General features: G+C 39.9%; 1 pseudogene; it reads right to left on the bottom strand.

The window, feature by feature from the left end:
- Positions 1-1,239: 1,239 nt before the first annotated feature.
- On the bottom strand, positions 1,240-2,412 carry LOC128590825 (pre-mRNA-splicing factor RBM22-like; annotated as a pseudogene).
- Positions 2,413-12,784: the final 10,372 nt, after the last annotated feature.

Genomic DNA, 12,784 nt, shown 5'->3' on the forward strand with positions numbered 1-12,784 from the left:
ATGTTTCAATAGCAAATGTACAGGGGTAATATAACACAGACATTAAAAATAATCTTTCTTCAGGATAAATTAGTTATAAAGTATAATTAATAGGTAGATTAATTTTATAATATAAATTAACATTGAAATACTACTTAGCTGCCATTAATGAAATTTATTTGCCTAGAACATTTGAGGTTTACTTATAGCCATCATAAAGCTGAATTTCTGAAACTCATTCTCAGAAAGGCTCTGATGGCTTTAATGCTTTACGTACTCACATTCGTATCTAAAATTTATATGTAAATGAAAATACCAGGGGAGAAAAACAACTTCTAAGTAACTAATTTTATTCTTCCCTCTTTCCATTTGTAACCTAATACTCAGGTACAATTACTCTTAATGGACTTTTGAAAAGTCTTCAATTCAGAGTTGTTCAGCATGGAGAAGTGTATTTTTGTTCGGCTGGCCATGGTAAGACTTTTTTTTTTCTTCTTCTTTTTTTTCTTTTTTGAAAAGAACTGAAATTTATTAAGCTGAAGTGCTGGTCTCACTGGTTTCTTCTTTCAAAAGCAAAGGATTCATCCAACAAGTGACTGGTTCCTTCGGTGATAACACAGATCCATGAAATTTGTGTTTCCACCCAATTGACAGGAATAAAAATAGTCGTTTCATCTTCTGTTCTGCTGGCACGCAGAAGTAAACCTATCAGATTCCTTATGATGAGGAAAAGGAGCGGAAATAAAAGATCTGGGCTGTGTTGGTGCTGGTTTCTACTTGTCTTTCTGAGGGTCTGACTTCAGAAGAGTTAATCACACTTAGACCACTACAAAGATTAGTACTAGCAATCTTTTTTTTAGGTGATAAAAACAAAAATACCCAATGAACAAAAAAATTGTCAAATTGTACCACAGGTCAATTTTTCTCCACCCAAAAGGTACAAAATGAACATGAAATTGGAATGGCAACTCCATTGGACATTCCAGTTCATTCATCTGCTTGTCCCCCACACAGGTAAGGGGAGCAGGCACTAGGCTGTGTTAGTCACGTGATGGTAGTAATCAGATGTGCTAACAGCAGCTCATTTGAACCTTTGAATACGTGTAGGAAAAGCATAACTGTAGGTCTCCAACTGCCCACATCTGAACACAGTCAGCTGCTATGGAAACTATAGGGAAGGAAAATATATATTTATTCCAAGATTTACTGGGATTTTTAAGTTCCCTTTCTTCCATAGAGCTTTACAGTGGTAATAATGTGCTAGGGGCTGCTGTGTTTTCCTGCATGAGCTTCCATTCATTGATGGTCCCGAGAAGGTTAGTGGATGGGTCTTGGAGCCCTCAGGAAAAGAGGGGGTGGTCCCACTAGGTGGAATATGTGTGGTCCAAAACCTGGGGGTAGGTGCGGGGGTAGGTGGTGGCAGGGCAGTGTTCACCACAGCTGGAGGGCCACTTGGAGGTCAGTTGAAGTAGTTGGCAGAGGCTTCTTCTGCTGCTGCTACTGCAGGAGGAGGAGGAAGAGCACCTGGCAATCCTGGAACAGGCTCTAGCTTGATCCCCGAGCCCATGGTTCCATCCTTCTCTTTTTCTTTTCCTCTAGATACTTGGATCTTCCCCATTTCACGCTGAGTCCATCGCCACTGACAATCAACTTACTAAAGGACTTTTCTGCAGCCTGCCTGTGTCAAACTGGATGAAAGCACACTCTGTCTCTGCACCACACTGATTGCCCCATCTCTCCAAACTCGTACAAATGACTTCTTAAATCTGGCTCAAAACTGGTATCACCCAGGCCACCAACATGTAGTGTAGTGATAGTTTTATGCTGAGGTGGGTGCAGATGAGGCATGGTTGAAGCTGCTTTAGAAGCTTATCAGCTACAGGGTCATTGATTCCCTAATATGGGTCTTTAACATTCTGATCAGCAAGGGGGTCATCTGGGTCCGTAGGTTTCTCACGTGTCTGTGGGAACCCCTCTCCTCTCTTGAACTCTCCTTTTGCCCACAAGGAGCAAATGTACGGCTGTGTGGTCTGGGCCATTTTGAGCCGTGCATCCCTGGTAGAGGTGGCTTTCCCCAGCATGCCAAGTGGGCGAGCTCCATCATGGTTAGAATGCTCTCTCCACATTCTGTGGATAGTACTTAGTTGACATCTGCCTTTGGCATGTAATCTTTAAAAGACAATCCTGCTGTCACGTTCTTAGTTGACTGTGGGTTTGGCACACTTCAGCCTTCCGGAAATGCATGCGACTCCAGGGCACCAGCGAAACACTGTGAACCACCTGGCACAGATCTTGCATTCCTTCCCATGTTTTTCTTTTGTCATCTGGATATATGGGTTTTCTCCAAGACACGTGTGGTGCAGAACGGGGAAATTTGGGTCCTCCTGGTTCTGCCTGTTCGTTGTAGGTGTGGGAATCCACAGAAGTCACCATCTCACTGGCGCCAGGAGGGAGCGGTAGCTGAATATCTGATCACTGGAGGAGAAGATGCTGAAAGTGGCTGTTTTGCCTGTGCCGGATGGAGACTGTGCCATGATGTCTCTCCTTTTAATTATCTGCTTGATAGCTCCCCGTTGGATCCCTGAGGGATCTTCAAAACCATATGCAGGTGTGGACAGCGGGCAGCAGGTCCTCCAGCAGGCCCGCAGTATCCAACGTGGACGTCACGGCTACCTCCTCGCTGGTCTCAATTGCTCTTTGATAATGTCTTCCACTTTAACAGCCGCTTCCACCCAACCCTGAGCTATGTCATGGCCATAGGTGTCATGATGGTGATACAGGATACCACCTCTCAAAGCTGGACAGGGGACCCCAGTTTTCCTAGGCTTGGGCAAGTTCATGAAGGGAACACCCTGAACTTTTGCCTTGAGCTGGAGGAACTGCAATTATTCCTTTGTCAATAACACTCATTAACGTTGAAAATGTGTTTCTATTTGCCAAGTCCTGGCCAAATGTAATTCTTAAGATGTCTTACCCCTAGATAAACAGCCCATGTAGAGACTCTCCAGTTCATTAGTTCTTTCCCCCTTCCAGAAGCTCTGGTGCTTTTTACTTCTGTATTCTTTTCTGTCTAATAAAAATCCTGTCTTTCCACTGATCTGTGGTCTGTGGGTTCATTCCTTGAATCCCAAAGACCAAGGGCCTACTGAGGAAGAAATTCTGGTATCAGTGGGATCCGTGGAAAGCAGAAGGTGTTTGGCATTGCCTGGGTGGAGAGGAATGCCTGATGGTAAGACTCTTGCAACCAGCTCCATAACCACATTTCAGTGACCCCTGAAGGATTTGTATAATCCTCCCCCACCCAACACGTTTCAGATTCTCAGTACAGTACGGATCGATGTTAAGAATCCTGTAACTTTTAATTAACTACTTGAACTTTTTGAGTTGTTTCCCAGGAATTACAGAATTTCTGCAACACAAAGGAAGTGATTCCAAAGCCCTGCTGCCAACTTCCTCCCACTAAGACTCACCACTCCTATTAATAAATTGTGGTATGTGTACACCTTGGAATATTATGCAGCCTTAAAGAAAGATGGAGACTTTACCTCTTTAATGTTTACATGGACAGAGCTGGAACATATTCTTCTTAGCAAAATATCTCAAGAATGGAAGAAAAAGTATCCAATGTACTCAGCCCTACTATGAAACTAATTTATAGCTTTCATATGAAAGCTATAACCCAATTATAACCTAAGAATATGGGGAAGGGGTAAAGGGTGGGGAGGGGAGGAGGGTGCATGGGCAGAGGAAGGGTAATTGGTGGGACCACACCTATGGTGCATCTTACAAGGGTACATGTGAAACTTACTAAATGTAGAATATAAATGTCTTAACACAATAACTAAGAAAATGCCAGGAAGGTTATGTTAACCAGTGTGATAAAAATATTTCAAATTGTATATAAAACCAGTGTATGGTGCCCCATGATAGCATTGATGTACACAGCTATGATTTAATAAAAAAATTAAAAAAAAAGACTCACCACTCCTTGCTAACCTGCCCCAGTGCACACAGCCCCTTGTTTAAAAGCCTGCACTCTTTGCTAGCTGGGGCACAGACTTGAGGCTGCTTCCTTGTTCTCTCACCAGTGGCTTTCATATGAAAATTTCCTTACTTCCAGGGCAATCCCTCTTGTCCCAATAATTGCCTGTCTGTGTGGCTAATAATCAGAACTTGGAGGCAGGACTCCTTTTGAATTCAGTAATGCTCTCATCAGAGAGGAGTTCAAGCAAGTTTCCTATGCTCAGGGGTTATTAGGGGTGTTTTTAGAGTAGAAATAATAGGTATCTGGAACGGACGGTATACAGATTAAAGTCTCAGAGAAGTTCCCTTCGTAGTCTTCTCTGTCATCTGCAAACCATGAGTAGGTAATAATAATATTTCACTATGTACTTCATTTTAAAGTTTGGATCTATTTTCCTTCAGAGACACTAAAGAAATTTGTAAATAAAAATTTCAAAAATATTTTTATAAATATGAAATCTGATGGAAGGTTTTTATTCTTGGTAGTAACTAAATAACTACTACAATATTTAGTTACTACCAAGAATACTCGTCTGCAGGAGAGCTCTAGAAATAGTGGATATCTACTGCATATGTATTTATGTGTGTGTATATGTATATGTGTGTATGTCTATACATGGCTGTGTCTATTCCGAGAGAGAGTGAGGAAGAGAAAAGAAAAAGCAAGAATCTGTATCCAAATATAAATAAAAACAACTAAGTTCACAGACTTACATTGATTACGTTGGCATCACTGCACAAGCAATTCAATAAGGTTTCATATCTTTGGTGTATCAGGGTGTCACAGCTGTGTTCATGTAGGGGTGCAGTGGTGTCTTGCTGAAAAGTGTTCATTATTGTAGTTGCTTATTTTTGCATGCCATCACAAGAATGTCGGAGCTTGAATTAGAGCAAAAAACAAATATGAAATTTCTTGTTAAATTTGGCAAGAGTGGACATGAGATCAGTGACATGTTAGTCCAAGCTTATGGGGTAATGCCATGAAGAAAACATCACTGTACAAGTGAATTAAATGATTTTTTCTGAAGGGAGAGAAAGTGTCACTGATGAAGAGAGCTTAGGGTGGCCAGTAAAGAGCAGAACTGACAAAAATATTTGTCAAATTGTATGTCAAAGTCATCAACTGACTATCGTAGACTGAGTTATTATCACTAGAGAAACAGGAAAAATCTTAACTGAAAATCTTGGCATGAGAAAAGTGTGAAAAATTTATCCTGATGAACCCACCAATTAACAAAAGCAGGGAAAGTCAGACTTTGCCAAGACCTCTTGGAGAGGCAAGATGATGCATGGAGCGATGTTATCACTGGTGATGAAATATTGGATGAAATGAATATGACCCTGAAACAAAGTGTCAAAGTGCACAGTGAAAGTCAGCCAATTCTCCACAACCACGAAATTTCCATCTTTCCAAATCAAGAGTCAAAATGATGTTGCTAGCCTTTTCTGATATCAGAGGGATTGTTAATTTTGAATTTAGACCAATTGGTACAAATTTACAAACAGCTAACCATTTTTACTATTTGGAAGTGTTGAACAGGGTGTGTGAAAAGTTAGATGAAAAGGACCTGAACTTTTCGACAGCAACTCATGGCTCTTGCATGACAACAATGCACCAGCTCACGCAGCAGTGTCTGTGAGGAAGTTTGTAGCCAGTAACCAAATGACTATGTTGGAATATCCTTCCTATTCATCCGATCTGATCCCTAATGACTTTTCTCTTTACCTGAAAGAAAGATATATTGAAAGGAAGACATTTTCATGACATTCAGGACATTAAGGATGAGATGACGATAGTTCTGGTGACTATTCCAGAAAAAGAGTTTCAAAATTGCTTTAAAGGCTGGACTAGGCACTGGCATCAGTGTATAGGGAGTATTTCAAAGGTGATTGTAGTGAAATTTAATAATGAAATATTTGTCACTCTTTCTTGGATGAGTTTGTGAACTTAATAGTCAGAACTTGTATACTACAATAAGTGTTTTGGAAACATCATTTGATGTAATCTTCATAACTCCAGCAGATGAGTGCTTTATCCGTATTGTTGCATCTTCAGACTCTGTCTTCGAGAGGGTAATTAACTTCCCATTGATCAGACAGCTTGAGTGATATTGAGCTTCACACACTGATGCATGCCAGACAACAGAAGTAAGCAGATCACACTGCTTCTGAAATCATAATGGATACAAGGGCCAATAATTCAACTGATCAGACCCCTACCAGACAGTCCCTTCTCTGTGGTCCTTCATCTTTAAATTAAAATGTGGAGTAACAAATCCCATTTCACCATATTTATTATTCATATAAAATCACATGAGCCACATATAAGTGACAGTACATTATTGAAAATTTCTGTAAAGCCATTTATCACCATCACTTCTTTGCATTAATGGTTGTTTAATAAACAGCAGATTACCATCTCTTGGCATGATGAGGCAAGCACACACAAAGAAAGAAAAGAATTTAGCAATATTTAATTAATGGCGAGGCCTAACTATTATTTATGTGTGTTCATTACAAGCTGCTGTTTTTTACAATCAATCCATAATTTTAAAGCAATAGTAAATGGTATTATTGTAACCAAACAATAAATTTGGTTAAAAGAAAACACTCACATATGGAACTAGACGGAACTATCTCCCTTAAAAATGAGTAAGTGCATGTTGACTGTAGAAATAGCTGCTTCTATTAAATGCCATCACTTCTTTCCTCTCGTTTCAAATCTTGGGTGACTTGGAGATGAGGGAAATTTCTATTATATGTAATTACATTTTATGGCAAAGGAGCAATAGCTAAATGAAGTCAATTACAAGTTGGAGGCAGCTTCTCAGATGAGATATGGTATATATTAATTAAGAGTAACTGAAAATTACTATGTTGAAAAACCTTGTGGGTGGCACCTGTGGCTCAGCGGAGTAAGGTGCCAGCCCCATATGCTGGAGGTGGTGGGTTCAAACCCAGCCCCAGCCAAAAACTGCAAAAAAAAAAAAAAAAAAAGAAAAACCTTGCTGGAGTTTATCAGAAGCATGAATAAGACCTGTCTCTACCTAGTGCCTTTGGCCTCTACGCATATGGAATTCATATGTACCTTCCTTTAAAAATGTAACAGCTTCTTTAAGATGTAATTTACATACCATGCAATTCACTTATTTAAAGCGTACAATGCAATAGTTTCTAGTATATGAAACCTGTGTTTTTTTTGCAGCTGTACACACATCGATACCGTATAATTATAGAATATTTTCATTGCACCCAAATAAATCCTCATATCCATTAGTACTTGCTCCCTATTTTCTCCCAGCCCCCACACTGTACCCACTGGACATAGACTCATCCTGCGTTTTGAGGGGAGCTCTGGGGCTCTATTGCTTTCAAAATTTTCTGCAAAAAAATAAAGAATCAGAACTCCAATTGGAGTACACAGTTTGACAACCCATGCCACACGTTTGAATATTCAATTCCTGTTTCTTTTGTAAGTGATAGGTACTTTCCTAGCTGTATACTTGATTTTTTCTGTTCCAGAGGATTACAAGGAATAAAGCTCCCTTTACTAAGTAGCAGTGGTCTAGCTCTGGTAGTCAGGAAGAAAGTGTGAAAGAAAGAGAAGTTTCTCTGATTATTTAGAAAAAAAAAATATTTCAGAATACGCAGAGGAAAGGAAGCAAGTTCTTTTTCTACCATATGAGGAGTCATAACAACTCCACAGGTGAGGCCTGTGGGGAGGTGGCTCTGGAGACTACAGGCGGATACAGTCTGAACAAGTCAAAATACACCTTCACTGGTGGTCCAGCCTCCCTTGACCTGAAAGCGCTAGGATTTTTATGAACTTAGTAACACTTGTGTGTATTCCAGCACTGTTAGGTCATGATTAAGTGCAATTTTTAAAATCTCCATTCCTCACTCAAAAGGGACATCTTTCTGGGTAAAGGTTGTTTCTTATCTGCATAGGAGTAGAACAGGCCTGGGGCAAAATGACTTAGTCCCAAAAGACCATTAGCAGGATGGACCTGGTTCTTTATTTGTTAGAGGGGATTAATTAAATGGAACTAAAGGCAGCTTTCAACTTGATATCATTTGTGTTGTTCAGTGGTTATCCTAGGATTCACCTGCAATGGAGCAGCAGGATCACTGCACCCTTGCTATCCATTCCCATCACCAAATCAGGAGGAGGAGTGAACTTAATTCCCTGGAAAACAAAGAGGACAGCCAGCCCCTGACAGATCACATTACTCAGGCTTTCAAACAGCATTAAACATTGAAAAGGGCAATTGTGTGAGTAAAGTGTTTGTTTTTCCAGTACAATCTGTGATTACCTTTAAGTGTACTGATGGAGCCCAGTTTTCTCCCTAAATAAGTTTTCCACTTCCAGCAATCAGTGCCCCTCACTGGCATCACACACACACACACACACACAAATGCACACACACACATGCACACACACGAAGCTGAATCCTTATGCTCCTGTTTGGGGCCTGCTCTCCACTTAAACCTTGCAGGCCATCTTTTCCTGGAGTCCAGATACTTGCCAGAACACCCAATATATATGCAAAAGGCAAGGTTGCCAGAGAAAGTTGAACATTATCAACAAAACTAAGGTCAGAGGACTAGCAGAGGATGTTGTGATACAGAAATTGAAGCAGAGAGAGAAGCAAGTGGTACAAGTTCAGACCCCAGAATGTCTACGGGGTTCAGCAAAGTTTAGAAAGAATTTGTGTGTGTGTGTTTGCGTGCACATGGAATGAGGGAAGATGTTGCTGGGTGAAGCTAGAGAGTTAGCTGGCCGCTGGGGCTGAGATGTCACACTCATGGAGGTCTGCATACTCACAAAAGCTTTCAGTCTCTCTCATTCGAATCTGGAGTATCTGAGGGCGGGACAGAGCAATCCATCTCAGGACAATGGGAGCCGCGGAAAGCCACAGGCAGGGTCATCTATCCCCAGACTCAAGTTCTAAGATCACACTGGGGTAAGAAATTACACTGGCAGTGTTGAAAAGAAAAGGTTAGGAGAAAAGCACTTTCAGAATTAATATATGATCACCTGGAAGGCAGGGCCTAAAGGCAGATTTATTTGTCCTTCTCCAGAGACTATGGCTGGGAAGATTAAACAGAGGCATCTTTATGTATGTAAAGTGTGAGAATGCTAAAGTGGAATAAAATGTAGCTCTTCTACTGCTGACGGTGATTCCTATGGTGATGGGGATGAGGATGAAAATTATTACGTGAGCATCAGGGAAGTCAGATCATATCTGGAAAGGTAAATTCCCACCTGTGTATGTCCTGCGCCAGAGCTGCTTTCATTTTTCATGTCATATTTGTCATTCAAAAATATGTTGTCTCAAGTGCATGGCTGAGAAGCATTGAATGAATGAAAAGTTTGCATGGACAATCTAAAAGGTGAGAAAAGTTGGCAGTATTTGTAAATAAACTAATTTAACTTAAAATGATTGACTCTGCCATACTCTAGTTAATAGATTTTTTTCACATTTTCAGCAGATATCCATGTTGCTCTAATAATGTGTGATATAAGAGAAATTATGATTTCGTTTTTCTTCATGTTTAATTTTTATTTCATCCTCCTTTTCTCTTATTTTAATGGACATATGATAAGTGCATGTATTTACGGGGTGTGGTGTTCTGTTTTAGTATACGTATACATTATGTAACCATCTGATCATGGAACGTGCCCACCAACTCAAACATTTATCATTCGTTTGTAGTGAGAATGTTCAAAATCCTCTCTTGTAGCAGAAAGAGGGACGGAGGGAGGGGGGTGGGGCCTTGGTGTGTGTCACACTTTATGGGGGCAAGACGTGATTGCAAGAGGGACTTTACCAAACAATTGCAATCAGTGTAACCTGGCTTATTGTACCCTCAATGAATCCCCAACAATAAAATAAATAAATAAATAAATAAATAAATAAATAAATAAATAAATAAAAAAGAAATATGGAACACCCTATTTTTAGCCCTAGTCACTCTACTGTGCCCTAAAGCACCAGAGTTTCCCCTGCCTATTTGTAACTTTGCATCCATTGACCAATCTCTCCCCATTCTCCTTTCTGTTGTTCCCTCCTATTCTGTTTGCTCCTTCTGTGAGATCAACTTTTTGGATGCCACAAGAGTGAGATCTTGCTGTGATTGTTCTTCTGTGTCTAGCTTGTTTCTCTCAGTCCTTTGTCCTCCAGATTCATGCATTTTCTGGCAAAGGCCAAGACGTCATCCCTTCAGCTGCTGAAGGTAGTCCAGTTTGTCTATGTACCCTAATTTCTTTATCCACTCACATTTGGATAGATTCCATATCTCGGCTTTTGTGAACAGTGCTACAGTAAAAATAGGCGTACAGATATCTTTTCAATATACTGATGTCCTTTCCTTTGGGTATATAACCAGTTGTGGGATGCATGCTTCATATGGTGGTACCGTTTTGATTTTTCAAGGACCCTCCCTACGTTTTTCCATAACTACTGTACTAATTTACATTCTCACCAACAGTGTGCAAGGGTTCCTTTTCCTCTACATCCTTACCAATACTTTTAATCTTTTTCCTTTGGATCATAGCTATGTTAACTAGAGTAAGGTGATTTATTCATTGTGGTTTTAATTTGGCAGTTTCTTTACCTTGATGTTCTGGTTCTCTAAGGCAGGGCTTCTGGGCCCTAACTGTAGCTTGGAATAACCTGAGGATCTTTCAAAAGGGCTACATCAGAAGCAATTAAATTACAATCTTTTGGTGGAGGCTCAAACATTGGAATTTAATAAAATTCCCCAGGGAATTTTAATATACAGATAGGCTTGAGAACTGCTGGCCAAGTTACAAAATTCTCATTTCACCTTCACTTATGGCTACTATTAAAAGGAAAATTCCTGGGCCTAGCCCCAGATGTACTGAACCAGGTTACCTGGGCACAGTGGCGGTGGTGGTGGATAATTTGCACATTTCTAAACACCTTGGTTTGATTCCTATGAACACTGAAATGTAAACCATGACCTTGGAGGTGTGCACTGCCTTTAAATAATACTTCATCTCAACTTCTCACCTTCCTTCCAGGGAAGGGTTTCTCTCTTACCCAATCATGAATGGATGATGAACGGCTTCTTTCAGAGTGCCAGATGTATAGTGTCATCAAATGCTTTTAGATTGCTCAATTATTTTAAAAGGTATTTAAATCTTTTAAAATTTAGTGAAACACACACACACAAAAACATGTATATAGATTCTAAAACCAAGCCTGGTCTTTCATCTAAAAGCAACAATATGTTAATTTTGGTGGGTGATTCTTTATTTTTCTTTTTTTCCTTCAGCAGAAGTGGAAGAAGAGTGTATCTACAAATGCTTATTGAGAACCAGCTATTTAATTGGATCTGAAGCTCTCCCTTCCACTGAGACACCTGCCCTTCTAATAGCCATTAGCTTGTAACGATCCTGAAATGTAGAATTTTTTTGTCAGTGATTATTTTTAAAAGTTGTTTCGAACTATTAAGGAGGTACAAAAAGTTTTTGTTATGCGGACATCTTGTGTAATGGTTAAGTCAGGTCTATTTGGAACAGTGAAATGTAGAATTTTCTATAGGTTTTTATTTTCATTTCCCACACTGTGCCTATTTCATTTATCTTGTCTAGTTTGAAGCAGAAACTCTCAACAGCCAAACATCAGAAACCCAGTACCTGAATAATGGTGAATACTTCTTGCAATTATTTTTACTTCCGTCTCTTAGTTGGACTGGAGAAGGCCCTGTGGTCTTGTCAAGTCTTTGAAGTAGCATTTGGGCAAAGTACTAGCCACTCCCTGTCCTTCAACTGTGAGCTGAGGCAAGTAGAATTGTTAAAGGTGTAAAAAGTCTGCACCTTTTCCCTGTTTTGGTGCCTCATTAAAAAACAAAAACAAACAAAAAAGGGCAGGCTCTTCTACAATCAAATTTAATGGTTTTCAATAGCCCTGTTAGTGAGATCAAAGTAAATAAACGATTTACCCAGGGGGATGAAAGGCCTAGCACAGAACGTGGAATGGTAATCCTGATATACTCAAGACAGATTATTTGGAATGGTGAATATATATTTATATTAATATATATTGTCCAGTACTAAATCTGATAAACTTTGTCTTTTATATTTTACTTAATGATGCTTTTGAGAGTTTGATGATCCATTCTGTCATATTTTACACAAAAATCAGGGCAACATAAAAGAGAAAAAAAGGATTTTGACATAAAACAAATGTTTAAAACAGCTTGATATATAAGTCTTGTTGAAATTTAACCACTTTAGGAAGCCCAGAGTTTATGATCTGATTTTTTTGAAAGCTTCTGCTCATTTTTTTGTCAGTATATTTAATGCCTGTGAAGGACAAATCTTTTTTAAATTTGATCACAGCATTTATGAATTCATTTTATAAAGCCCTATTCATACCTACAATGGATAGAGAAACCAGGGCAAAGACTCAGATACTCTGCATCTGTGCAACTACAGCTGCCAGGAAAGGCACCGGGGCCCTTTTGATACTCTCTAGGTGGGACACTGAAGTTGAGGGTAAAATCTGCAAAGGGCCCTTCAAGAAGCACTATCCTTCTATCCTTTTAGGTTGGGAGCTTTCTTATCCCTTCTAGAGTTGGCCACAAAGCTCCAGATTACAAAAGCCTGAGGAAATGTGGATGTGAAGTAGATGACTCAGGATCTGGTGCTGCAGGTGTGGGTGGGGAGCTGGGGTCTTGCTTCTCCTCTGGTCTCCGGACAGGTGCCTGGATGCTCTTTCCCTCCACCACCATGGGAGCCCCGCCAGCCACT

The sequence above is a fragment of the Nycticebus coucang genome, chromosome 7 (assembly GCF_027406575.1).
Source record: "Nycticebus coucang isolate mNycCou1 chromosome 7, mNycCou1.pri, whole genome shotgun sequence".
Classification (NCBI taxonomy): domain Eukaryota; kingdom Metazoa; phylum Chordata; class Mammalia; order Primates; family Lorisidae; genus Nycticebus; species Nycticebus coucang.